At 32.6% G+C, this 25,149-nt stretch overlaps 1 protein-coding gene across 9 annotated transcripts in view; it reads left to right on the top strand.

Annotated features, from left to right (window-relative positions):
* LOC124364418 (hemicentin-2-like) overlaps nt 1-25,149 on the top strand; it is a 516,416-nt gene that overhangs the window by 212,368 nt on the left and 278,899 nt on the right. The window lies entirely within an intron of this gene.

The following is a 25,149-nucleotide window of genomic DNA, read 5'->3' as shown; positions in this document are numbered from 1 at the left end:
ACGAACTTATGGTGGATTCATCATGCTAATGATTTTTCTAATTTGATTTACATTTTAGAAACTTAACAAGTCTACTGTATGTATTGAAATGTCTATCTCTTTTATGCAATCTCTATCTCTAAATCTCTCTCATGTGAGGTTGAAAAAACTACATTTTTTTCTGTTTGTCTGTCTGTTTGCACGATATCTGAAAAAAAAAAACTTCATTTCTGTATTTGTAACACTGATTTCGATTATCGTACATGTTACGTCCATAGGATTAGGCTGTGTATTAGCGGATATTTTTACAACGTTGTTACAGCCAACCACGATAGGAACTGGATAATTTTAGACTAAATAAATGTGGAAACAATCAAAGGTCAATCGTAGAGCATACTAACACATGTAAATGAAAAATGAAATGAAAAATTCTTTATTTTTACAGGCAAAGTTAGGGCCGCATGGCCCTTTCTTACACTTAACCTGTTAACATGTAGCATAATTATATTAGCTACAAACTTTAAAATGTTGTATATAATACCAGCTAAGCCCATTGGTTCATTATGGTGATATAGATTCTCTTGGAAATTTATGAGTTTTTATAATCAGATTCTAATATCTATTGTTTTTTTACTGTTTCTGATATGTTATTTTGGTATAAATTAATTAGGTTAAATGCTTTCATTTGAGTTATGGATCATTTAAACTTGTTACGTATTGGAAAATATAAAAGAAGATCAACCTGATTGAGAAAATATTTTCTTTCCAACCAAGTACTTAACTCTCTGGTATGGAATACGGTATTTCCCTTATATACTTGTTTTTCGTATATATATATATATATATATATATATATATATATATATATATATATATATATACCTTTGCCCATGACTGATTACATTTTATGGTTAATCGGCTGGTTTAGTTTATAATTATGCCAGAATTTGGAAGTGGATCTTAACGCGTTGTGCAAATGCCACACAGAATATATTATAGAGGTCAGATTTTTTCAAATTACCACAACTTCCTCGAATTTTTTTAATAAAAAAATTACGCGTTTGATTTTAGGAAGGTGCTTCAGTTAAAGTCCATATATTTAATGTCCTATAACATCGGGGTAGAATAAATTGGAGGAATTATGCTTTTGTTATCGTGCTCTTAGAGAAATCACAATTACCAACCTTAATAGGGATTCCAGGTAATAATTCATTGAAAATAATTAGGGGCATGTCGTGAAGCAACAAGGTGGAATAATCAGCAGTAATAAAGTATTCTTCCAATGATAATAATGTATCGAATGCAAAGTACTTTTCATTTTATGTTCCCGGAATACCCTGTAAAGGCCAAGTAGAAGAATCCTTTCGTCTTAACGAAGAGAGATATTGGAGTAAAGTCTCAATAACAATATGCAATATATTTCTTGGAAAAACGAGTCAAGAGAAAATGTAGGCATGGCAGTTATTAAAATAGTGGGTTTAAAGGGTTTTGTGGTTATTTTGAGGTTATTTCTAAACATTATCAATTTCTCTAGTTTGTATCAAGGTGACAAAACAATTTTGGTTTACGTAAGGTAATAATTGAATATTTGTTTCATAAAATAGAAATGGATTACTACAATTTGGTTAATTTTACTATGATCGTAATGGCTCTAAGTTGAAATCCTTATTAAAAAAACGTGTCTCGTTGTTTGTGTCGAGTAAATAATAAAATATTTTTCTGACAGTGAATTTCGCAAGGCTGATACATTAAACATGAATAAAATATCATAATTCAATAATAACCCAACAGGAAAGAGCACAACATAATGATTGCGATAAATAATCACAACATGCCGCAACAACACGGTATTTACAAAGCATATTGCAATGTTTATTAACCACTCTTGTATTCATGCACTGGTAATTGGATATAATTAAGGCGTTTTAAGTGGGAAATATAATTCTGTGTATTTAAATATTGACCATGTCATAATATAGAACAAGCCTGTAATAAGAATAAATACATTTGTCAAGTATGGATATTTTTGATTGATTATATTACATACTCGCCGTTATGATTATCTAAGATTTCTCACCAAATAGTTACAATAAAATGTGTTCAAATGTGCCTTTGTGATGAACACATCTGTTTTAATTTTTTACCCCAAGGTCTATTTCAATTGGCCCCAAGCTTGATATGATTAATATACATAGCCATGTTATAACAATTTACGTCCCATTATTAACAGCATCTAGTAAGGACAATGCGTGAAGTGAAGTGTATATTAATAATTACGTACCTCGTGTCCTCCCCTTTGATAGCAGGACTTAATGCATGGATTACATGAGAACTCATGCATTATGGATGTGCATAGACACGTCTGTCCTGTGGAACTGTCCGTAACATGTTTGACCTGTATACTGTACAGTATATGTCGGTAGACATGTAGTATTATATCAGCTCAAAATTGAGCTATTTAAAGAATTCTATGGACCATCTGTTTGATTTATATGCAACGGATTATTTACCGGAATAAAATATTTATGCAAGTGGACTATCACAAAGTTATTCATTTCGTTTAGAACATAATTTAACGCAGGTAGTGAAATGAACTACAATTCTATAACACAATACTAGATTGTATACAACATTTTAGCTATATTCTTTGAGGAATTAGTTAGATTAAAAGAAATAGTATTTTCAAACTACTTTCTTTCCTAAAAGATTTTTTATATCAAGAAAGTTTTAAAATATGATACATCCGAACGTGCAAAAAATTTATATCTCACCTACTAACCAATGAAGAATGTACGATAAAAACACCAATATAAATGAAAATGGTTATTACCAATATTTATATTATTAAACTAAAATTGCCCGGTTGTTCTCAGAGACAGTTTCTCACAGCGTATCACTTAAAGAGAAGTAAGATAAGCGGATATAAGGCAGGTTCTTGTGTCAATCTGCTTTTATTGTCGGCTCTGAAACGCGTTGGTGAAATTGTTCTCATGGATTTCTAGACGAGAGTGACTTTTTGTAGCTACAAATTGTAGATACTCTAATTTATAAATTCTTCATTCATTTGAAGTTAAATAATCTAATATTGTACATTTTACAAAACTGGAGCCTTTCACTTTCACGGGAATTAGAATTATAAACCGTTGCAAATTTTAAACCAGCACAAGCTTGAGCAATTTTGTTTTTTTTTATCTCTATCGCTTTCTATTGAATCGTCTATTGTATGTAAATTATAAAAACACAGGTAAGAAAAATTTCAACAGCTTGTATTTAAATTTAGTTAATTCCACTTTTAGTAATCTTTTGGATGAGAGTGCCATATTGGACTTGATAAAAAAAGAAACTTTGAACGTAGGAAAGGAAATTATTTGTTCTTGAGCCAGTTGTTTCTAGTGTCTCGTAAAAGAAAATAATATTTAAATTAAACTCTCGTATTTTCTCACATAAAAACTCCTCAGACTATCTCGTAAACAAGTTAATGTAGTTAGAATTATGCATATTTCCCTTAACTGCTGGCAATAGAGACTCTTAAATGAATAATTTGTTACAAGTAGTTCCCCTTTAAGGACAAATAAAAAGAGATAAGCTTACTGGGCTTACTACAAGTTAGGCTATTGAAAAGGGATATTTTAGTGCTATTTACCAGGCAGTTTCATACAAGTTACCTTATCATAAAAAATAAATATTTTCAACTTGTGAGGATTTTATTAAACAGAATAAGGGGGACAGTCGAATTAAAATACATTCACAGTACTATCGGTTTTAAACCTGCGCTATCTCTAACTTAGACCAACGTCCAAACGTATAAAAGTCTTAGACCACTCAGCCATCAAAACTCCCAATATATCAAAATACATAAAAATATATAGGCTATAAGTAAACATTCCGCGGTAGAAGATTCCAGTAAGAGTTAAACAATATTCAATAATAAACCTTTATTAGGATAGTTGCATGCAAATTCTTTTAAATTATTTGGAAAGAACTTTCGTATTCCTCTAGCGAAAATGTACATGTTTATGGAAATACCTAGTCCGTATCAATGCGTTTTAAAATAAAACAAGCAAAAACAATGAAACGTCCTTTAAGTTTATTGAATATCTACAATTCAATTCAATCTACAAACGACTACAATTTAAAAAGCAAACCTCAACAGTATCCACATTGAATAATGTACGTATTGTTGCGTTGGAGTGATACAGGTAGGTCAATAAAACTGAATATTGGTTTATCAATTAATTATGAATACGATAGAAGCTACAACACAATGTTGATTCAACGTTGACCCGGCAGAACTAGCAGAGTGCTGATTTATAGCAGGAGTCGTTTTGTTGTATAAAATTCAATTTAACTATTCATACTTCGTTAGGGTATACATCTGTTCGTATACTGTATAGCTCGGGATTATCTATAAATAGATAAGAACGAGAATTATGAATATATTCATACCGTTAGCAATATGTTATATTGTAGACTACATATATCTTATTTAAATGCGAGTGAAGTGTTTTGATATTCGATTAAAATTATCATTAATAATATAAATCAAATAGGTTTTTTATAATTTTCTATTTTGCATATAATTTGTTAAAACATTTAAACTTTTTTATTAGTTTTTGTATTGAATATGATATTTTAAAATCTAAATTGGCCATAGAAATCGTTCCAAACCGTTTACATGACGTAAGTAGTTTATCTTTATAAATAAATTGTAAATATTGGTTTTAAACTAAACAAATTATCATAAACCCTAATTCAATGTCAGAGATAATATTGATCCTCCAGTGCAAATTTCGACCAATAGGTGTTTGATGAACCATTCACCTGGAGCTATGGTAAACATGGATACACACACGTGATTACTCGCTATTATATTAGTTATCCAAACCAAATAATTGGTTCGGAACCGTTGATCGTGTCGAGTCCTTGTTGACTTTTACTCACCTCCTATTTTGTGATAATCTTGTTTGCAACTTTGACCTAACCCGTGTTTAATTACATTGGTGCAAAACGTTTACCACCCAAATAGTCTTTCCAGGACAGTCGGAAGAAGTAAGTAGATTTTACAACAGCTCAATGGATGTTAAATTGTTTTTATGGGATTGACATGTACTTAATATCTTAAAAACTGTTATTGGCATAAAAAAGTGTTCAAAACAAAAACTTAGGAAATATTACAAGTATTACAAAATAGTTTTAGTTTTTTCTGTAGGTTCATGAGTATTGGAGTTTTGAATTGATAAAAAGTTAAACGGCTGCGATGACGAAAAGAAATGGCATACAAAGCTGTCCAAAAAACTTAGTCGAGACATTTCACAGGTAAATTTTTGTACAAAGTTTGAATTTGTTTTATATACACAAATAACTGAGTTTAAAATTTTCGTGAAAAATGATTAGAAGGCCGCCCGCCAAATTGAAACGAAATTGCGTACCAAGCAGGCCAACGACCATATCCTTATAATAGGACAAATGTTTCAACCAAGTTTTAACTTCTTTAGGCTTTTATGGGGACAATTATAGTTTCCACAAACCGTGAATGTGAGGAGGTTTTAGGTTCTGGGGGTCAGGTTCGGTGACGTTGTGCAGAAATTTTCCAAGTCCTACGATGAGGGTGACTGCAATAGGCTGATTTTGTATACAACATTTACCTAAAACCCCTAATTTTGGAGGAAATTATTGGATATAGTCACTATGGTTGTCATAGAAATAACAACCTTTCTGAAAAAATCCAAAATACCCAAACTGATAAAGTAAACTCTTAAATGGGAATTTAACTGACCCATAATTTAAGGTCAGTTATTTTTTATTCAAGGGATCATTTATTAAGGACATTTGCCTCGCCAGGTGTTGCAATAAAATAAACACTACTTTTAATTACTGGAATCTGTTTTTATACTTCTTGTGCAATCCAAATCCTCAAAATTTATTTCTTCTGTGCAACACTTAATGATGCCAAATTTCCGTAACCGTAATAATTCCTCTAAATTATCCATCGTCGTGTAATATAAACTTTAAACTAAGGAGCTACTATTATTAAAGGTAGAAATAAATATAGCCTATTTATAGTTGAACATGCGTTTACAACATTTATGCTTCTATTTTGAACTCGTGAAGTATCTAAAAGTAATGAAAATATGAATAGCTCTACTACAAACTATTTAATAAATGATGTCAGTTTGTTCGATAACGACACAATCTAACAGTTTATGTGACACATCGCCGAGAACTATGTGTGTTTGTAACACAGAACACATTTCACGAGTTTTGACTGATGGCAAAATTTGTTTATGTAATTTAGCCAACGATGAGTTGTCTCTGGAAACAAATGTAGCTCGTTAGGCCGTACGTTATTTATTGTACTCGGTATATTCTCCTGTTGAGGATGCGCTGTTGGCTGATCATGCCGCCATCTGTACGTCGCATATATCAACCGTATCGCCACCCTTCACTCGTTAATACATCGGCTCGTGTATCGTTCGTTGTATTTTGTTCACTTACTGATAACAATACAGCAAAACATAAATATGTTATTTTAAATGTATTTATTTACTTCATTTTCGTGGAATTTTTATTGTTATTTTAATATCTCCATACAGCAATGTTTAAGTTTGAAACTATAATTTTCTCTGAAACAAAAAAGAATTTCGATTACTATTTTGTAAGCTGCTCTAAAATGGTCATATAGTTATGGTGTTTCTCACATTTCTTTAAAAAATGGCCATATCTATATGCAATTGAATAAGTAACGTATAAAGAAAGTACACTACTGGTAAGTTTTAAAAAAATTAGAAAATGTTGTGAATAACTATCAACTTTTTAGGTCTGTTTTTCAATAAGAAGAGAATAAAAGTAAGTCAGTAAGTAAGCAAATGAAATATTCTCTAGTAATTTTAGTAAATGCGGTAAAAATTGATAATCTACACAAGCAAGTATATTCACCTTCAAAATGTCAAATAAATGCTTGTTTTACTATTGTGAGAACTTTCGTCAGCTGACGGATAGATTAGTATACGTAGAAATGAAGTATATACAACATTGAAAGTTGATAGACGAAATTTTTCTCGTGATATCTTGTGAATAGTTAGGTTACATGTATTAATATGTAACACGTGAAAATGTTATGACTGTTCATGAGTTTATTTAAACTATAGTTGTTCACAGTTTTTTATCCATGCAACCATGGTTGCATTTCACATTGTTCGTATATTATATAACTGTTTGTTTCAAGTCTTTCAAAGCTCTTCAGCTGTGCCATTGCCGATTGGAAGAAGTTCCTAATTCAAACTGTTTATAACAATTTTAAGTAAATCTAATTCTTAGATGATGGCTCTTATTGAAACATAACTTTCTTCCGATAACGAGAAAGGAAATATATATTATACTTTTGAGAAAGTGAGGAAATAATATGAAACTAAAAGTTACATAGTACACGTAACTTTCCCAAAGTAAAGCATTTTAGTAAGTACATAATTTGAGCGTATTCTATTTAGTGGGACTAGTGTAATCAATCATTCCAGTTTAATGAATGAGTTAATCATTCACTTAGAATAGCCTGTCATTCACTGAGCCCCTTGGTCTCTGTGGAAGGCAATATACGGGGAGTCAAGGGTGTTTCAATTTTGCCAACCGCTGAGCAAATAGACTTTGCTCTCTACTACCGAAGGGGCTGCAGTCATCCGGTCTGAAAATATACGATGGTGACGTGGCTTCCTTATCGAAAATTTGCTTTGTGTATGTCATGAGCACTATTTTTATAAATATCAGTTCAGAACATCATTGGTTGGTTCACATAATTTTGTATTTACAAGTACTACTACATTTTGCATAAAAATTATAAAATTTAGATTTATATGGATGTAAATATTATAGTAACTTCATATAGTGGTTAGGGTTGTAATTTAAATTCAGTTAAATAATTAAGATGGTATTTTATATCCAATTTTTAAAGAACCATTAAAATGTGTGATAGTGCTATACCTCTTCAAGAAAAATGCTGAGGATTTTTTCTCTTTATTCTTAACATTATCTGTCCCTGTTACTAAATTCTTGGTCTCTTTCGTTATCAATCCTAATTCACATATAGCAAGGGAGAAAATCGTGCCTTTAGTGCTTACGTGGATAAAGTTACTGTCTTTGCTCCACAAATTAAGTAATGAATTGGTTGCTAAAATGTTTAAAACTCACAAATATGGTTTATAAGTATAAGTAAGAGAATATCCATACAACATACAGTCCTCAAGACGTTGGGGTCTACCTCAATGGCGTCCCTAATATTGAACTTTTCCTTTTATAATGTGTTGTTTTGTTCTTAATACTTGGTACTTAACATACAATGTAATAATGAAAGTTATCTTAGAACTAATCATATTTCTTATATAAGTTATATAATTAGTTTTGTTTTATTTTTTCCTACATTGAGGCACAGTAATAAATTTACCTTTCAACTTTCGCTGTTTGGCGGTGCTTTTACTATTTGTTAAACTGCCACAGAATTTTAACAGAGTTTGCAAATGAATTGGCTTAACAAATGACAAGATGAATGTAATAGTGTTTCAAAAATTACATGTCTTTGTAAGAAGCCCACCCAAGCTTAGGAAACACTAACCAACTGGCCACTTAACATTAGCATATTTACTAAAAATTTATATAGTGGCTAAATTGTTTCGCTGAATTAATGCGATCATCTGTAGCTTCAGTATTTTAAACCCATTTGTCTGTTTATCTTCACAACCTTTTATGATAACACCATAGAAAGTTATTTAAAAAAACAAGGCTTACTTTTACTTGTTATTTTAATATTTTAAGTGCTTAGAAACATAAAGGCTGCTTACACTAAAGTCTGTGGATAAACACACTCTGTACCTATTTTTCCATTATACGGCGTTGTAGTCAGGATGATATTTTTTGCAAACAGATTTTTCCATCTTGTTTTTCTATTATGTAAAGTAAGGAGTGCAGTTAATTAAAGTCGCAAAACACCAAGAACAACGGAAAGGTCCAAGGGTGTTTTTCACTAAAGAGATTATCATGTTTACGCGAAAGGGATTTTGTTTCTCAGCAGAGATGTTTACAAGAAGCGGAGATTTATCGGGGCTTATGATCCAATTAAAATAAAATATAGCTAATTACTTCGTGAGGCGTTGTTTTAGAGCGACGCGTCGTTGGGAAGGCTTAACTTCCAAAGGGACAATTTAAAATGAAGCGAGAGGATTATTTAGAAGATACTTTCCAGAACGTTTAATTATTCCCAGACTTCTTTCGGATATTTTGATCTGAGCTGAAGACACAAAATAAATATTGAATTTCATAATATGGCACAAGAATATCTTCTACAAATGACAGACAGAGTGTGTTAAATGAAATTCCGCTTGGTAGTAAAAACATGAGCCTCTGTTGTTGTCGGTTGTTTGTGAGTATTGACATGTAGTTTGTACAATAAAGAACTATGGAATTGAGACGTAATCTTGAAATTTGGAATGTAACTAGATATAAGGTAATTATGAATAGTTTTTGGTTCATTGTAGATCTACAGGGAAACCAATATTCCCAGGGGACTATATTTTAGTTGTTCCCATTACGTGTTGTACCAGTTGGCCTTTATTTTTGAGCTTTTCCTGACTTAGAGCTGAGTTCCTGTTATCTTTTACTCACAATTTTTCTGTTGTAAAATATGTTATTCAGCGTATTAATCTCATGTTTTTTGATATTTCGGTTCTGGTTATCCTTTTCTCATAGAAAATAAATTAAAAACCTGAAGTAAAAGTGTTGGGGATTAGACATATTTTTGGTGTCCATAAAAATGTCTAGTACTCATACTTAAGGATAAGTTTGTGAGATTAACAATAAGTAGTGATAAAGCAATATTTGGCTAGAATATGAATTGAGAACTGCTAAGTTTAGTTAGTCATTGAGATCATCACTGGTACTTAGGGAATACTATAGTATTACAGATTAGTAAAATGATTGCAGATATTATAAATTAAAGAACTGCTTGCTAGGGCAGCCCGCAAGAAAAATAGCACGATGATGGCTGTTGAGTTTGAATTTGTTCTCTTTACCCCTCCTCCAACACTTTTGCCAATTATATGTTGGAATTGTGTTGAAAATTACTGGTCTCAACAGATTCTGTAGCAATAAAAACCATTAATTAGTTGTTACCGTGAATTGATATACGTATGTTTCATTTCATCCGTCTATTTTGCAGACAACATGTAAATCAAGCAGGCAGTATGTGACCGTAGCCACGTCATGGCGGGAACAGCAGGTGGTCAACAGCGATATAGCAACAATGCCTCAGTTGTCATCAAACAGTTTTCGTGCGGATTTTAAAATTATCAGTGCAAACTATGTTAGTTAGTTTACCTGGAGTATTGCCTGTGAACAATTATATCTGACTATTGTTTTTTCTTTATATCTTTATTCTTGCTACATATATAACTGATGTTAGAATAAAAAATATAGTTTTCCATTTTCAAGCAAATATTTAAACAGCACATATTTCATTCCTATACTTGGAAGAGGCTATCAAACAGAACCATCCACGGCTAGTTGGATCCACGGTGTATAGAACACTACGTGGGTGGATGCTATTTCCCAGATTTATTCAGTCTAAGTAACAATGAGCGTGAAACCTCCCCCACGATTAGTATGAAACCAAGCGTGTGGTTTATAAATTGATTTAACTATATTCTACCACGTGTCCCGTTAGTCTTCGTTGAGATTGCACACACTTTTCCGTTGGCATCGTGGTTACGCGTATAATGTACGAATGTTCACTAATGCTCATCGATATACAATGGAATGATGATTTTTACCATCATCGGAGTCGTTTTTGCTATATATATATATATATATATATATATATATATATATATATATATATAAATTAAATTTGTATAAGTGGCATTAGCCTAATTTAATTTAAATAAAGATTGACTCACAAAAAGTACTTGCTCCGCCGGGACTCGAACCCGGTTCTCTCACGTGCCGGGTGAATGTGCTTCCATTACACCACAGAGCCCTGACTTTTTATAATTCAATTCAATTATTTTGTATTTGGCGTTTCTCTAACATGTGTGTTTAAATAACCAAACTAACATATGATCAGAAGACCAAATACTTGTCAAATGACTTTTATTTGATATATATATATATATATATATATATATATATATATATATATATATATATATATGTATATAGACGGACAGGATACTTTGCAGCCCATCAACTGTCTTATGGTAATCTACGCTCGACATAAATTCTCGTCCTTTTATTATTCTAAGTTTCTTCTGTAAAATTTGTTTTTGCGAAGAAAATTTATTTGTATTCTATTAACGCCAAAAAGAAGTCCTAGATATTGGAAAAAGTATAATATTATTGGAAGTTTAATTGGTAGTTGGTTTTGCAGTTGTAGTGATAATAATAAAATTTTATGGCAATATGGCATTTCGGTGTTCTACTCAATGTCAGCTCGATTCAATGTCGATTGAGCTGGATCCCGGAGGCACAACGGCTAAGATTACACCTCGGCCACCAACCGTGCCTAATTGGCACCCCAAGCGGTCCTATGGTGTTCGACATAACTGTGTGTCACAGTCTGTAAATGGTAAAGTGTTTCTGTGCCATCATGGTCCAATGGCCATGTGACACAGTAAGAGAGATCCGTGTAAACGATCTATAAATAATTTTTAAACATAAATTTATCATAAAAAATGTTTCACTTTAAATAATTTAATTTTTTTTATTCGATATAAACGACAATACTAACTGTAGTATTCAATTATTTAAAGGATCGATATGTACAAATTGAAAAGTAAGGGAAAATGTGTTAGTTTTTGCTTCAGTCTTGTGTATTTCGACTTTTCGTAAATATCCCATACAATGGCCCAAACGTAACTTCTTCGAGCCTGAGAAAGACAAAATTTCTTACCCACTAGGTTATGACCTGTAACTTATTTATATAATTTTATTATATTGAATATATAAAATTCGTTATTATTTATAACCTATTCATTATTTTATTTCATTACGTACATATTAAACATTTATGTATGAAATAGGAGTTAAAATCCATTCATTGTTAATTTATTACTAATTTTGTAATACCATGGATCTGGTACGTAAAATTAATTGTGTTATTTGATAAAGAATATTTCTTACAGTTTCCCTTTATCGTTGGAATTATGTTGAAATAAATGTAAAACATCCCTATCGGCAAGGTCTGATAAAATGTAAGTTTCACGAGACGCAATATCATCTATCAAAAGCAATACTACTCTGCTTTTGTGATGTCATGTTGATTTACAAAAAATATATTTTCATGAAAAGATGGTATGGGTTCAGGTGTCCATATCTGGCAAAGATTTGTAAAAATATTTCCGTAAATTCAGTTTTGAGGATGGTTACGAATAACTAATTTATATGAAATTTTAATATAACACCTAAGGTTCATTATCACAGAAAACAACGTAAATCCTAATGAACCTTTACGTAATTATAAATCTTCAAATACTTAGGCTTAAGCCTAAAAGATTGCTCTCCCTAGTGGCCAGTAAAGGTGTGATGCAAAAGCTTATGAAAAAATATATTTTCAGTCTTTTATTTCAAAATTTTAGCAACGTTAATATTTAAACTAACAGGACAAATGTTGGAAAACTTTTAATGAGAAAAACGTAATGGTGCAGAATAGGATTAAAATCTCAAAATAGGCATATTTTATGCATTTGATTCCAACCCGTATAATAGAAAGACAGGTGATATTCCGCACAGCCCCTGCGCTCTAGTTGTCATCATGATTTAACTGAAGTTCTTATGTACACCTTTAGTGTGATTATCCGGTGAAGTATCCTATATGTTAACTAGCTTGAACAGGTTGTTGCCACATAATATTCATGACGAACAGAGCACCCAATGCAAGGAATCCCAATCATACAAACCCGCTCCTTGTTGCAGACCGTGCTTGCTTTTACGGTGTGTGGCAATTTTACAAAACTATCTAGACAAGCCGCAGGCTTCATGTGTTACATAGTTGTATGGTACTGTGACCACAATGACACATTATGAAAATCGACATAAATCAGTTGCTTAACGGTTATGCTTAACATTCGACTCAATTTTGCTCTGCAAAAATATATGTTTATTTGTATTGTACTTTTGATACAAATGAATTATTCATAAATGTCAAATAGAGGATTCGTGAAAACTATCGGCAGATTGGTAGTGGAACATAAATATTCACAGACACGCAATATTGTTGCGGACTTATAAGGGATGTGGTGGGGGGGGGGGAGAAAAGTAGGGTGGCCGGGGGCAGCTGTTTCATTCAGCGGCAGATTTGTGAAATGGACCAAGATCCCAGTTTAGGAATGATGGTGGTTGCAACGCGTAAACCACATGCCACCGAGATGATTTGTGTTGTAATCCGGGCTGTCGCAAAACATGGACACAGTTATATATAGCTGCCGGGGCCAGTGACACCCCCCCGTCCCTACCATCACCCCGATGTATCAATCACTGCTTATCGATGCAAATTTTAAATTAATTTCGGCCGCTCCAGCGTGTTCCATATTCATACGTTCTGATAAAGCGCTAATGGACTTGTCATAATGCCGACAGGTTTATAAAACGCGGAGGGAATTCTGAATGGATGGTTTTTCCGAAATGATAAATGACCCCGTTGCCGAAAGCGTTGGGTTTACTTAGTTCTTAGTGATGCATGTGGCGACTCATAATGTACAACTCATTAATATCACATTTCCCGATAATGATATGTTGTGAGTAACTTTCAAACATTGAAATATGATATCACATTAACAAACTTAGTACAAGATTGTACAATTGTCAATGTATCAATATATGACAAAAACATTTCCTCCTATATAATACAGATTGTAGTTCACAATTTCAACCTAACCAAACAAAACTAGAAGGTATTAATAAAAACTCAATATATTCGATTAAAGCTTCACTCTAAATATTTCAAGCAAAATATTTCTTAAAGAGATCCTAACATGTTGTGTGGTGTAGAAATTATGTGGTTTGTTCAAATTCAATATTAACTTCAGAAACTTTATATTTTAGATATTTATTTATTTTTTCAATAGCTACAGGATTATTATCCTAAAACAGCTACATTGACAATACAAGTTATTTATAATAAATAACAATATAATATACGTATACGAAAAGACACAATGTCAAAATCAATATTTGGCTGAATAAAATTAACTGTTTCTACTACAGCACGAGAAAACATACTGTTCATAATAATGATTAAAAACTAACGAAACTCGATTACTACTACTTGTATTATAAAGCTGTTAAATGGTTTTCTAATTTTGTTAATGAATTAAAGAAACATCTCGAACTTTTTAACATCTCTTTTAAAAAGAAAATTTCTGTATGAGTTTTTTGTAACGTTTTACTTTTAGTGTAAACCACATTTTTACCATGTTTTACCATGGTGCTTTGGCAAGGGGTTCAAAACGCTACAATTATTAGTAACACTATGTCGCTGTGTGTGCTGTCAATATACCAAACCGCCTAGGTCAACATTTCATGAGTGAGCTGGACAGTGCAGTGCTATCTCACTTGCTGATCTGCCTCTGCTCAGGGGAGTTCAGATGTCTGTTGAATATTCATGGCAGGATCCACAGGACATGATTGTTGCCGGTAAACTGCAAGGGGGTACAAAGGCAGCCACAGTAGCCGTGCCGAGCAAGCACTTTCCTACCAGCTACCAGCGTCCTGTCATCTGACTGCCAGAACGCGAGGCAATTGTCTCTGTGTCAACTACGTTTGTGCATTAACCTGGACACGGGCTGGAGACTGACGTCAATGTTGATTCCATCGGTGAAATTGAATTGGGTCTCTTGTCAACCGAAGTGATTTCTAAATAGTGTGCTAAATCCGTTGTGAGGATAGATTTATTGCTTTAGTACTGAAGTTATTATACTCTAACCAGTTAGGTTTTCGTATGAAATACAAGTGTTTAGATTATGATTATACAATTTTTCATTATATAATATATATCCTTAAACTATGGATAACTTTAAAATTTGTCACATTTTCATCGATGAAATTGCCTACAGAAACGATTTAGTTGAATTGTGTTGGTTCGGACATATGTGACTTTACTTCTTTAATCTTATTTGTAATTTTCGGAGTTCGTTTTCCTCTTCATTAGATTTTTATTTTAACCACGTAATAATGGAACTCTTGTTCTGAAACATGTTGTATATATTGGACATTTACAATATTTGTAACTGGTCGGTTGCTATAGACCATGAGTTTTGATAAACTTTTATTATTGTTTTGTTCTTGAGTAATATATAAAAATGTAATAATCTCTCACAGTTTGTTTATTGAGAACTTTAAATAATGTCGTCTATTTAAATATAAATCTCTCCAGATAATTGTTTTACACGTCAACGGTGAAAAAATAATCATAGTTAGTATTATTTTTAAAAGTCAAGTGGAGTTTACCTTTCTGTAATCTGGCACGACTACAGCGAAATGTTCCTTTGAGACAATCTAGAGATATTCTACGAGTGTACAAGGAGTATTTCTCCCACCCTCCCTATTTACGCTCTTTTTCCGTTGTTCCATTTTACCCATTCCACATTTACCAATGTGAACCATTCCCGATGCAACTGCTAAACAGTTGGCCTGCACATTGTCCTGGGTGTAATCAATTTAGTATTCTAATGAATTTTAAATCGGGCAAGAAGAAATTGAGATGTAGTTTTAGAAAATTGCCTTCAACGTACTGTTTGTCTTTATCCTTTACACTTTTAGGCTAGTATTAAGGTCAACTACAAGACACGGCAATTTAAGACTTTATTCTTGAAATCTATGCAATACTGTACTGTAATACTCATACGTCAACAATTATGAAGAAACGTTTTAAACACCCTCATAAGAAGAATGAATTGCATGCACATTGCAGATATCTCGTAGCATTAACCCTGCAAGATTGTTTGTACGTGTATGTGAACATTTTGATGTACTTATCCTATTGTGAATAAGAAACAAATTTTAATTTTTTATTATATTATATATACAATAATTTAAATATAAATTTGAAACCTCTTACAATCGTGATAGAGATTGGGCATCTACTTTTTGGAACAATGTTTTGTTATGTCACACCAACGGGGGACGTCCTGCCGAGGGTATCGTGAATATTCCTTAATGGAAGCCTATACCTTTGTGATACATAATTTTAAAGGTAATAGCTTACTGAATTGAATGCCACAAACCGCATCTCAAAGGAATTATTCTATCAGAAAATAGAGCATTTTTAGTATTGAAAAATTTACTGATGTTCAACAATGTAATTTTAAACATAGTTCTTGCCACAAAATGTGTTACACTAATTTTTTAGCATTTTTTTAAATGTTCAATTAAATAAAACAAAAATTTTCATTTTAAGCTGGTTCTATTAGCACAAATTTGCCAGTTTTTATTACAGTACAATTATGGAATACTTATATTATTGATTTCTTATTACAAATAAAAAAATAATGTATGCTGTTAGAAAAGTCTTACAACAAACGTTTTACCTGCATTTTGGTGTCAAAGCAATTGTTCGAACTGTGTTCCTTCTACGGTTTGACAATGAGCCAATCTTGTGTAAAATGATTCGACAGAGTTGCCTAACATTTCTTCAGTTATCAAAGCAATCTCCTCTATAATCCTGTTTCTTAGGTCTTCCAAATTATGAGGCTTTCTTCTATAAACATTGGATTTTAAATGACCCCATAGGAAATAATCGATTGGTGACAAATCCGGAGATCTTGGAGGCCATTCGATTTCTCCTCTTCGGCCAATCCATTTATGAGGAAACCTTAAATCCAAATACTCTCTTACCTGTCTCCCATAATGGGGTGGAGCACCATCCTGCTGAAACCATACATTATCAAAGTATTCTCCTGATGCAATTTGAATAGCTGGGATTATTTCATTTTGGTGCATATTGTAGTAAAGTTCGGCATTTAAATTTCCATTGATGAAAAAGGGTCCAACAATTTTGTTACCTAAAATTCCACACCATACGTTCAGTTTTTGTGGTTGCTGTGAATGGGACTCAGTTAATCCAATGTGGGTTTTCACTAGCCCAGTAACGGCAATTGTGCCTGTTAACATTGCCATTTAGGAAAAAAAGTTGCCTCATCAGAAAATAGTATGTTGGTCTTCTGACATCTCTATTGTCATTCACATTTGCGCATCACAAAGTTCACAAAACTCAACTCTTCTGTCGTAATCATCCTCACTTTACTGTTGGACTAAATGAACTTTAAATGGTTTGTATTTATTAATTTTCAAAATCTTACTCACAGACATAGGGTGCATATCATGTTGCTGTGCAGCTTTTCTGAGCGATGTACGTGGGTATTCAATAAATGTTTGCAAAACATCTAGTGCATGTTCTTCATCTGATGCAGATTGTATCCTACCCGACTTTGGCCGATTACGTACACTCCCTGTCATTTCAAAAACGCTCAATAGTTTTTGATATTGTTGAAAACACTTATGGGATTCCTTTCTGGGAAAGTGTCATTAAACAAATTTACAAACTTCCCGATAAGATCTTTGACGATCGCCATATCCTCGCATCATCAACAGAGTAATTCGTTCTCTTTCAGACAATTCCATTAAAATGCCAAATAAAAAACTGAACTACTGTAATTAGATAACTTGTTGACAGCAATGCTTCAGAGACACTGATTAACTCGACAGGAATGATATGACCTTTGTCCATTTGTAATTCCCAAGCTTAGACCTGTCTAGTGAAAGCTCCATGCTCAACAAACTGAAAACCTGTAGACCAGATGATTAATAACACAATAATGTTTCTCATAGGCTAGTGACCTTTGTCTCTTTAAACCTTCCTGCTGACTGGAAAACACCAAGTACAGATTCATAAGTAATAATCAGAGAAAGTGACTCATAAGTTTTATTCATTGTAATAAAAAACTGGTAAATTTGTACTAATGAAACCAGCTTAAAAATAAATTGTTTATATTTTATTTTAATTGAACATTTAAAAAATGCTAAAAAAATTAGTGTAACACATTTTGTGGCAATGAACCATGTTAAAATTACATTGTTGAAACATCAGTAAATTTTCAATACTAAAAATGCTCTATTTTCTGATAGAATAATTCCTTTGGAGATGCGGTTTGTGGCATTCAATTCAGTAAGCTATTACCTTTAAAATTATGTATCACAAGGTATAGGCTTCCATTAAGAATATATTCACGATACCCTCGGCAGGACGTCCCCCGTTGGTGTGTGACATAACAAAACATTGTTCCAAAAAGTAGATGCCCAATCTCTATCACGATTGTAAGAGGTTTTCAAAATTTATATTTAAATTATTAAAGGATATATTTGGGTGTTTCCAGACATAATATACACCCTGTATATATATATATATATATATATTTATATATATATATATATATATATATATATATATATATATATATATTAGGCTAATTTACTTCATAATCCTGTTTCGACTTATTTGATGATTTTTATCCATTCCCCGTCCTCACAAAATTCACTTTCTTGTCTTTTGTCTTCCAAAGTACGTACTGTCGTTAATTGGGCCTTGATGACGCGGAATGTGCCGTAATGGAATTTCCTGCTTAGTTTCCACTTAGCTGTGCATCACGTGTTGGCCTGTATTTTATGCGCTTTCCCTGACTATAGTGCTCAGTTTAGTTATTTTTGAATTTTACTTAAAAATTTTCTGTTGTTTAGAGTATTAATCTCATGTTTGTTAATACTTCAATTCTGTATCTGCATACCCTTTTCCCCCAGTCTTGGAATTCTGACGTAAAGACCTATTTAAAGTTTCAGAATTGTCTTTGTAACTTAACTGATAGAAAGTATCAAAACCCTCTCGCTCTTTGAAATCGTCCATCGGCAAGAATCAGCTTTAAAACAGAACGGCTTATGTGATGCATGGCGTGTTACAAAAACCCAATAAAGCCGTGAAGTGGGCCACACATCACGTATACTCCAGTGTAGCGGAAACACGGCGAGCACATGTCGGCAGAACATTGACACAGAGATGGAGATGATCCCTGCACGCGAGCCGAGCACCTCTAGTAGTCACGCCACTATTCCTGTACACGGTGTCTTCCTGTACTTGTTGATGGTTATATTTCACTTATAAGTCAAACCTGACTTTGGTTGTATTTATAAATACGCGAATAAAGTCGAATAATGAGAATTTCTAAATAGGGAAAATGTGATAGTCGTAAATTTTGTATTGGTCAAGAAGGGAAATCGATGGGAAAGGAGAAAAAGGAAAGGTAGCTGTGACCGCCTCAATATGGTATAATGTAACAATGGTACACATATTGCTAAGTAAACCAGAAAACGTTCGCCGTTTCAAGAGTCGAGGCGGAAAGTATTGAAGAATATCACCGCCATTGAGACGACTGTCTAATTTAATTGTGTATAAAACTGTCTGAATATTCTACAAGTTAACTCAAGTCAATAGGATTTTCGGGCATTTTTCGTTATTTGTGGTAGAAGAACTTTACTTTTAGAGATATGCAATTTGATCCCTTCCTTAGATGGATTACTAACATATTACTTAACTAGTTTGTTTAAAAAGAAAATTCAAGTTAAAAAACAATGCTCTTGTAAGATTTGGTCTTATGTATTAATCCTGTTTTACAACCCGTCATGGTGTTTAAGCTTAACGTTTATTACCTTTTAAGACAGAACGTGGTGGAGTATACCTGAAGAATTTTTTATTTTTTATCTTTAAAACTGTTACTGTCCTTAAAATTTTCAAAATATATACAGTATATATATATATATATATATATATATATATATATATATATATATAAGGGCAGTATATATATATATATATTGAAAATTTTAAGGGGAGTAACATAAATAAATGTCTTCTATTTATGACTTAAGACTGAAGACTATCAAAGACATCTATTTATGACTTAAATATTGTTTCTAAGACGAAAATTATTTTAAATTTAGTTTAAATAGAATAATAAATCGTAAACTAAAACCATTTCAAATATTCTTTAGTTTACGATTTATTATTCTAACAAAGATAACACTATAATGTGGGGTTCATAAAATAATAATTTAAATATTTTAGGGATCACTTAACAGAAAGACGTGGATCATACATCTAGCAAGTTATATACGTTTCCATACTCACTATAAAACATCATTTCAGTAATTTGTCTAGAAACTGAAAAATAACTAAAAAAGCAAGCCACAATTCACGGAAAAAACACTGTTACTTTTTCATTTTTGAAATATTTTCAAGGAGATCATAAAGAAGGATCTACGTGTTGCCCTATCACCTCCATGGGGATTGATGCAGACAGGCAACGACATAATGACATCAATTGTCCACTTAACTGGCACAATCAGAGCGCAATGACACGCTACGCTAGTCCATGACATCAAGGGCTGTATCTAGATGGTTAGTGCCCGGGGCACCAGTTGATTAAACTGAAATATAATGCAACTGATGGATTTCTCGTAGTAATATTTTTTAAATATTTACGCCATTTGAAGAAACACATTGCATTTGTGTTTTAGAAATATTCATTTAAATTATACATGCGATGATAGCGTAAAATATATAATCTACATTTTTGTACATGAATAAATCGTAACTAATGTGCAAGTGCATAACTTTATTACGTATAATCATGTGGTTTACTACCAAAATATGTGTGCCAAATAGCCTACACGAATATTGTTTCAAATAATTTGTACAGTAAAGTGTTTTTGATCTATTAACAATCTAAATAGCCTAAACTGACAAGTTTTGCGACTGCATCGATTAAGCCAATCATCACATGGAATGCACTTCCGGTAATATGTAGCTTATTAAACTTCCAATTCCATATTGGAAAGCAGTTTATCTCTTACTTTCTTTATTCATCAAAACGGACGTGCACTCTCAGTGCAGACTATATCACCATTCCTGTGACTGATGTTTTCAAACCAGTTAGATTCAAACCCGGAAAACCTTTCTTCTACTGTAGTCACTTCCGTTTAAAACCGGAAGTGAACTTAAAGACTATTTCTATGTTACTATTCATCTAAGCGAGAATTCCAACTAGATATGATAGATCTGAGTTGGAAAAGACGATTGGAATTTTTGTAGAATCAATATACATGCCCACATGTAGACAACATACTCCTTGTGGCCTAATACTGGAGTAGTGCCAAATGTGATGGTATTTTCGGTGGAATGCAATAAACAACAATCTGACATAAGCGATGACCGTGTTGTGGAATCTAAATACTAATTGTTACAGCTAGACCTCTGAGTAAATGTATTATCACATAATATGGTACTATTCCTTATTTTATTACTCTTTCTTTGAGATATATCTCGTTTTCGATTTTAGATTCCCACACACTTTAGCTTATCCCAATATGTGATCTACACGCCACTAGTGTCGCAGGTGAGCTAACTAATTCAAAGACGCATGTACCGAATTTGAGTGCTGTGTCTGTTGACAAAAAAAACAATAAAACAAAACATACTTACAGACAGACAGAAAGGGGTGGAGTATCACATTAGTAACATTAATTTGCACTAACTATAAGTGTTTACCATAAAAAAATCAGAAGTAGAAAATTAAGTTCACTTGAGTCAGTAACTAGGTTTATTTAATCTTATCAGCAAAAGCAAGATTTAATTTCAATAAAGGGAATGAGATTACTCCCTTCTTAAAAACAACAATCTTCGCTCTCCAAGATTCTTCCGTTGTGAGGATGTTTATTCAGTACAAGCTTTTATTGCAATTGGAATTGAGATTGCATAATATGCAATGTCATCATAGCAGCTTGTTTCCTTCATCATTCCTGATTATGTTGATTTTTCATATCTTCGTCTAGTCCATGAGTTATTACAGTAGCAATATTTGGATTTAATATTATATCCAAGTGGTTATTAATCTAGTGGACTATTCCTCCTTATAACTTGCATAAATCCTGCTTTCATTCCTAAGTAAGAATACAGCTACACTTTATACTACCTATAAAGACAAATAGTTGAAATTATATCCCACACATTGTACTCTACACTCTCGATATATTTTTACGCAGATACGGTTTTAACAACTACAAAGCCAATATTCGCTGAACACTAGTTTTCATAACTGGATTCAGATATAAGAAAATATATTTATGAAAATGTTATGTGACGTATTCAAATATATAATTCTATTTCTGAACATGTATTGAAAGATCTGTACGTTCAGATTCTTCGTGAATGTTATAGTTTTTATAAACAAATCCACGTAGTAATCAAAGAAGGATCTTCTCATCCTTAATGTGAGTTGTAGGAAACAAGTACTGAATTAAGGGCTGTGGGACCAATAGCAACGTAAAGGTTCGACATTAAATGAGTTAAATTAATCATAAGTGACGAGAAGTTAAACAAATTGTCTCATTTGAATTAACCAGTTTTCCATGATAACCTATTCAAATTCAGCATCTGTAAAAATAGACAGTTTAGTTTATATGGTGAACATCAATAACCTTCTTCTGTTAACTTATTTATTAGTACAGACACATTAAGGAGTTGACAATTAAAACACATAAATATATATTTAGATTTTAAAATCTTTCCTTTTTTTATTAAAGAGGAGAACGTTCTATGGCAGTATATACATTTTAATGTTAGACCTTATCTGGTCTTGCCCCCCCCCCATAAAAAAGGAGAAAAAAACAAAATCTAAAACCAATTTCTATATAAAACTCTGTTACGAGTATATCGCACTCTTGTCAAAGGTTAAAGTACATGATCATATTGCATGTATTTGAAGTAACTATATATAAAGCAGCTGAAACACAAAGGCATTACATAAAGGTCCGAGATGAGGTTGAATTGTTGAACAGCGAACTTTGAACAATTGACAATAAGTTTGGTCACGCGGTCGGGATGTAGATGCGACCCCGGAACCACCAATAACGGGAAGCCGACATTACTCCCCTCGGTTGTTTGAAGTTGAGGGTATTTACTCAACACTTAGTAAGATTGGGACCTCCATTACGGGCAGCTTATTGGCCACGTTTGAGACACCTAGGGGGACAGCGTCATCCCTCTTCCTACAGTTACAATTACAGTGGATTGTTCACAGAAGAGTGTGGTTACCACTTGATTGTGACGTGTCCCTTTATATTAAATGTACTTCAGCATTTCATTGTATATATAATATACAACGCTACTAATTAGTGGTCATATTTTGTATATTTGTCGTTCTCCTTGGTTTGTCATAAATGTACTTGTGTTGTGTTCATTTTACGTTACATGCGGTCTTTTGAAAAACAGAAATGTCTGCTGAGACAGAGCTTTTCCTACAATGATATTACTTGCAATAAATTATAATCTAACTCCTTTTTTACTTGATGTTACTGTATGAACAAAATAAATACTTCAAGAACTGAAGGGAAAGCGTACTTAATTAAGATCACTTTTCGTAATTCTGTTTCCACTTATACAACAAAATAGGGTAATCTAAACGCGGCAAGGGCAGGCGTTCAACTGATAAGCTCCGTCTTCGCTTGGGGTGAATAACATTACCACACCTTACAATGGCGTTAAAACCTGCCACGAGCAACAGTTAGGCTGGTATCTGTTCAGCCTACCGAAATAATGCACCTGATAAAAAAACACCCACGTTACAAACCAAGTTGTATACTATGGAAGTATTTCCAAGGTTACATTAAATAGTTACAGTGTAATATTGGTTATTCACAACTATTCCAAATTAGAAATGTTGATATAGGAAGAAGAATCTGATTATAATAGAGCATGTCTTAAGATACCTTTAATAATTTAAATGTATTTGTATATCACTAAGCCATTCGAAATTTTCAGCCAGTATAAAACAACGACTAATACTAATAAAATCCTTGTTACACCCAGAGCTGATGCTTATATATGTAGCCGGGTGCAAGGCTATCTTTCGCTGATATATTTCAAGGTTAGAGTTGGAGTTTTCAAGGCTATAGTTGAAGAATTTCAAGGATATAGTAATGGCTATATAAACTATAGTTAAGTGATTCCAAATTTCCAAATAGTGAAGGCAATTTAACGTTATCGCTGAAGAATGTCAATGTTAACGTTGAAGTAATTCAAGATTATAATCACCCGGGTAAGGTATTTTACTCCCTACAGGAAAAGTTTACCAGCTACACATTAAATTACATCTTATTACATCTTCTTATTCCATTGTATATGTTTGTATAATTACGTTTACCTATTGTATACAATGCATATATTTATATCAATATCGAATATATAAAACACACATTATTGGTGTTTGTATAGGCGATGTGAGAAATAATTTTGATCTGTCACCTTCTTATTATTCCAAAAACCTCCTCGTGGTGTTAATATTATACTGTAAGGAATTGATGTTTTATTAGATTAATTTACTTGTGTAAATTATACAAATATAAACAAATTATATAAAATGCATAATTTTTAATATGTACAAAATGTACTTCAATACAAATATTTAGTTGTATAGCCACTGTTTTGCGTTTTAGTCTTGTTACGAATATTAAAATGGTCGTGATGTATTAAAAATTTAATTATGTTTCCTGAGTTAGGGTTTACTACAAAGGGTTTATATAAAGCTGTTCGATTTTGGGCTTTCCCATTCTGGATGATTGAGACAAAACCGGCAAGTTCTTTCCTCCACTTCCCAGTCGGTTCGCCCCCTAGAGATATATTTCCCCACTTATCAAGTTAAGTCCCCTCCCCCATCGTGGTGACATTTCTCGAATTAGTGGCATCAGATTTGCCATATGGTGCTCAAATTTTATCCCCTCAATATCAGCTTACTTCGGTTCTTTGGGGTATTTAGCAAGCTCATTTATTTTTTCCATGATCCACATTTATGTTTTAGAAGGCAGTTACGAGAATACACGTTTACACCCATGAAAATACTGTTATAAATAGAAAATTCCAATTACTCAGTACGCATTTAAGCGTATTTATGTATACAATATATTTAAAAAAGTTTGTTTAGTAATAAATCTTTAATTATTAGCTTTGTTCGTTGATTAACCCACGTATGCTAGTAAAAACAAATACCACAGGTCGCTTCCGTGAGTTAACGGATCTAACCTTTAAATAAACTG

This window comes from Homalodisca vitripennis, chromosome 6 (assembly GCF_021130785.1).
Source record: "Homalodisca vitripennis isolate AUS2020 chromosome 6, UT_GWSS_2.1, whole genome shotgun sequence".
Classification (NCBI taxonomy): domain Eukaryota; kingdom Metazoa; phylum Arthropoda; class Insecta; order Hemiptera; family Cicadellidae; genus Homalodisca; species Homalodisca vitripennis.
Note: the sequence above shows the minus strand (reverse complement) of the source record. Positions and strands in the feature narration are given on the sequence as shown.